The following is a 5,569-nucleotide window of genomic DNA, read 5'->3' as shown; positions in this document are numbered from 1 at the left end:
GTTGACTGGGAACTGACTGTAACATATTTTAAAAAATGGAAACATTCTGCCTCTGAAGAACTTAGCTTCTGTTGGTTTTCACCTTGTAAGTTTGCATCTAATGGGTCACATACTCAATCTACCCCTGAGCTGGGTTGAGTATCAACCACACAGCAAGTTACTAACACCAGTAAATTAGAGGTTTTTCAAACTGGAATGAGTGGTTGCTGTGCAGGATTACTTAGATCATGGATCATACAAATACAGATCTACACTAGTTACATGGATGTGCCTTACAATATCTGAGTCCTTGAAGGGAATCAGTTTAATATAAATGAGTTTTAAAAGACTGTTTTGTGTTTTCCCAGCAATTATGTCCTTGGCAAACTGTGGAAAAACAAACACCCAAGTGTGAAGCTGGAGAGGATATTCACTCAGGCACAAATGGGTGACTGTGGCTGTGGGACATTAGTCCTTCCTGGATAAAAAAATGAATCTGCATCTCAAATGAGAATGAGTATCATTTGTTGTCAGAGCTTCTCCCTTTAATCATCAGCAGTAAATGCTTCAGAAGAAGCTGCAAGAAATTTAATAATTTGCCTAAAGATGAGATTCTCTTAATGATTCTTTCCCTGTCTCTCTGCTTTATGACAGGCTTATGCATTGAAATATTAACTTTTTATCCCTTTACAAGTTTTACACAATCTAGTCCTTTCTCCAAATTTAATCTCATGTAACAGTGAATGCTTTCACTTTAATAGCTAGTATTTCCTTTCATCACTTTCAAATTTATATCTTTTTAATTCCACTGGATGAACTCTTGTTCTTAAATTATGAAAAAAGGTGCCCAGAAATGCAGGATTTATCTTCTTTGTGCCATTCATTATTTTCTATAAAGCTCCATCATGTCCTTTCTTAATGCCACACAGATACAAATTTTTCTCTCTCAGCCTCCAATCATGTGCATTGCCTGTCTTTGTGTCTTCTGTATCTATTTTGCAGCTGAGTTCCCAGAACTGAACAAAGTACTCATGCAGTATCAAATAACCAACCTTTGGGAATTACAATATTTCCAGACTGATTTTTAATTTACCACTACCATTTTGTTTAACACTGCTGTCCACTGAGCTTTCCACAGTAGTGCCAGGTTTGTTTTTTTTCTGAGCAGTTGTACAGCAGGTTGTGTGAGCAACCCAAAATATGCCATCCAGTGTTAAGGTAACCCAGCATTAATCCCTTTGTCTGCTGGGGTGTTTATTCCATTCCTTAGGTTAGGCTTCCCTTTACAGTCTCTGAGGCTCTTCAACAGTAAACAAAATTAAATAACAGTGTGCATTCTGTATGGTGCCACACCATTTTACCCCTTTTCAGATCAATAATATTCTTAAAGAGCCCTTTTAACTCAGCTGTTTCCTTGAGATGGCCACTAGGAGTTCAGATTTGGGGTGCACCTACCCTGCCCCACAGTGAGAACACAGTCAGGCATGTCTGCAATGTACAGCCCATGTATTGGCTGTTTCTCAGCAGGCTCATCACTGCTGGTTTCAGTGGCTGTGGTCTCTCAGCACAGCAGTGCATGGTGAAGGGTGGGCATGAGCCTGGCCATGCTGGAAGTCAACCCCACTGTGGTCATGTTTGCTTTCTGACAGTTTTGGATGCTCAGCAGTACTGTCTCTCCCACCACAAATTTCTGTAGAAACCTTAATAAATGTCTGATAATTATTTTGTTAAACGGTCAGCTGCAGGTCTGGATATATGTATACATGCTTGATTTTCCTTACATCAACATCTTCACAATGTGGTTAAAAGCAAAAGATATAGAACAGTGGTTCTGCCCATCCAGAGCTGCCTCTGAGAAGCAGCTGGCAGAGCTGGGAATGGCCTGAGTCCTTTGGGCACTCCAGTCCTTCTGTACTGCTGTAGCCTTGTCTCCTCAGAACATCCAGAAATATCAAGCAATGGTTTTAATTATGAATTTCTTCCTAAGGTAAAAAAAAAAAAAAAAATGCTCTGGAGAAAGCATATTTTCCTTTTATAAAAGACAGAGCCTAAGAGTTCATCCCCTATTTTAGCATATTCATGTTTTATTGCTTCCTACAATTATCACTCCATCTCATTTTCCATGTTACAAAGTCTCTAATTTCCAAAAGGACTGCTAGCCTATAGACACAGAAAAATGGTTTTTCACTGTCTCCTGTCAGAATTATTATTACAATTATTACATTATTTAAAATTTATATTACACATATCTAAAAGGCTGCAATTAAATTAGGTCCCACTGCACTTGCCACTACCCAAATGTGTAACTAATGGCATTTCAGGCCCTCAGGAAAAACATTTAATTCTAAGGTAAACTCCTCAGGGCAGAAATTACCCACATTTTTGTTCTGTGGGAAAACAGTGCCTGGTGCTGGTACAGCCTAGAGGCTGCACCACAATCCTAATAATAATAATAATAATGATAATATTAGTATTAAGTGTTGTTACTTCAGTTTTATCACAGCTTACTCCTATTTTTTGTTTTCATATGATGTGATAAGAATGTGTTTCATTCCTTCAGCTGAAGAATACTTTATTCAAGGCCTTGGTGCTGGTTAAGGACACTTTGCTCTGGTTCCAGAGAACAAATAGGCCAATAGAATAAGTGTTTGGTGGTGTTCGGAGTGAGGACAAATGGTGAAAGAGAGGGGACACCATCAAAAGCTGTTCCACTCCAAATGAATGTTAACACTTGTTCAATGTCCCACGATGAATTCCTTCAGTACACTGAGTTACTGGAAAAAATCTACACTGAGAAAGGCTCACACATCACTGCTGAGTCAGAAGATGGCCATGGTCATATAAGCACAGGTTTGGGGGTTTTTTGGGGAAGTTTGTTACCCTACCCCAAAAAAGTAGATGCTTGTTAAAATTATTGCCAGAATGCATTCCAGATGTAAATTTTAAACATTTTGTCCTTAAGCCGAACTGGGAGATAGAGGGAAAAAACGTCAAAAGACGAAGGCAGGATAGCTTAGTGTTAAAATGTTACAAGCTGCAATTGCTGATTTATTGCTGATTTATTACTGCAATGCAAGGGTTTAATATTTGTATGTTTCATTCCCCTCTCTGTAAGTACAGAATTATTGTGACTGCCAAGCAACAACTTGGCATGGTTGCAGTTAGTGCCCTACTCTGTAAATGCTATTGCAAAAGTTCAGTTCCAAATGACATTAAGCCAGTTAAAATTTCAAGCAGAGTTTAGGGAAAAAAAAATTAAAAAAGAAAAAAAGAAAAAAAGAAAAAACCATACAGTGAAACACTTTGCAAGCACTAGTGAACTGGCTAAAGTTCTGTCCTAAAGATACAGGTGCTACCCATCTACAAAAATGGCTCATCTCTGTGAGTAAATTGTCATTGTAACCTGGATAAGAAAAGTAATCTGCAAGGCATGGATATCTGTACAATTGAGTTTTCCTGCAAGTCTTTTAAAATATCACCCAATTGTCTTAACTGCCCTTCTGGAAATGCTATTCTTTACCTTCAGCCTGGAGAGGGAAGTGTTTAGAAGCCTGTGTGTAAAACTGCATTGAAGATTAAAATCCCCAGGAGCACATGAAATTATATCAGTACTCGGGTGCTTTGTATTAGTGAAGACTAGATAGCAAGCATGTCTTTCCTATCATTTTTCTGTCCCTTTCTGTGTTTCCACCTGGGAGAAAGTGCTATGAATTTATTTTGTAAGAAAGATGAATAGGCATTATAGCAACAGCATTGCTTTCTTGCTGTCAAAATAATGACCATTTATTTGAACAATGTTTTTGTTGCTCAGCTTTCTTTTCTAAATGCATCTTAAGTTAAAAAGCATTCTTACTCTTCTAAAAGATTTTAGCATATTAAATGCTTTCCAGCTTTTAGAGGGTTTTTGGCTTTTGAGGTTTTTTTTTTAAATTATTGCTATTATGAATATTGATACTCCATTTGATTAAAAGGAGTATTCTTTTATATCAGGTAAAATAGGCAGAATTTCTCCTATGCTATGAGATCCAGGATGTTGCAGATCTTTCACTTTTCTAATGCTACTCTTTCCACCTCAAAGCAGCAAATTCACTATGAGGTAGAACAAACAAAAAAATAAGTTCTGCTATGCTCTGACTGGATTTATATTACATTTTTCCTTAATTTTATGACTCTTAAATTGGCATTTAGCACACAAGTTAGGTAGATAAGTATGTGGAGAGCCCATCTTTCTTACCCGACCTTCTCACTCGCTCATTTGAGCCGCCATTGTCACTTGGCTGTGTGATGGCCTGCCAGCAGCTCTACTGTAAGCTGGGCTGCTTTGTCAAGAGCTCCTGTGGGGGTCTTTCTTGGCTTTGGCAAACTCTTCCTAAAGAGCATTTTCTGCAGTGTGCCAGCAGCTCTTGGCACAGATTCATCAGCTCACAGTGACTTGCAGTGTGGATACTTAATAGTCATCCCCTGTAGCTTGGCAGTAGCTGAGATGGATAATGCAGCTCCAAGTTGCTCCTTGCATGTTAGGTTTCTTCTGCGTGGCAAACTTGGGAAGTCCAATTTAATCAATATAAACCAGGGAAAGTGAAAAGAGGAGATCCATCTTGCACTTCAAAGGATGTTTTGTCAACTATACTACTATGGAGAGAATAAGAGTGTTTTGAGCAGAGAAATTAGACGAGGACAGATCCAACAAGCCAATAGCGCCGAGCCTTCAGTGGAGGAGGAGGAAAGGAAGAAGAATGGAGGAACTGCCTCAGCTTTTGTCAGTCATGTCAAGCAGGGAGAAGGATATGAAGATGGGCATCCCTGACATACCATAGGCTGTTGCTTTAGGAAAACATACCACTCCCCAGACTCAGGATAACCATAAATCGCAAACACGTCAGGACACAATATCTCCCACACACCTGGCTGCTTTACCCTAATCCATTCTCAGCCTTTCCCTCCTCTTCCTCCCAATCACCCATGCTTCCCTTCCTTTTTACAGCACACAGGAGAGGTCCTTCAGCTCCTCAATCCTTAGGGCCTGATGCATCATACTGAACGCTCTGCAGAAAAACCCCACTGCACCCTTGGACCGTGAGCCACCATCCGGAGGGCTCCAGCAGCAAGTTCCCACACCAAAGCAGTTCATCACCTGAGGATGTGGACCTAAACCACTTTCACAAAACGAAAAACTGTTGCTAAAAAATTTGGTCCCGGCTTCGTGGGGTATCTGTGGTGATGCTCTGGGACCAAAAAAGCTTCAAAGGCAAGAGGGCAGGAGCGAGAGTGCAGGTCAGCTCCCATGGTTATTTCATGTTATGAGTACTCCCTGGATCTCTGCTGCCCTGGGATCGCTTCCCCGGGTGTGAGTTGCCTCTGTGTGTTTTGGGGACAAGTCTCCCTGAGGAGGCGGCCGGGCTGGGACGGGGATGCTCTGAGCGGAGACACTCAGGATGCAGTGGAGGTGAGGGCGGCGGGGCGCCCTCCCAACCTGCGGCCGGGCTGGGCGGTGCCGGGGACTGGCAGCGGGCGGAGGAGGAGGAGGAAAAGGCCAGGATATTCCTGAATGAGCGGCTAGCTGCTCACCCCGCACCTCCGCCCGGCTCCC

Source organism: Erithacus rubecula (genome assembly GCF_903797595.1).
Source record: "Erithacus rubecula genome assembly, chromosome: 3".
Classification (NCBI taxonomy): Eukaryota; Metazoa; Chordata; class Aves; order Passeriformes; family Muscicapidae; genus Erithacus; species Erithacus rubecula.
Note: the sequence above shows the minus strand (reverse complement) of the source record.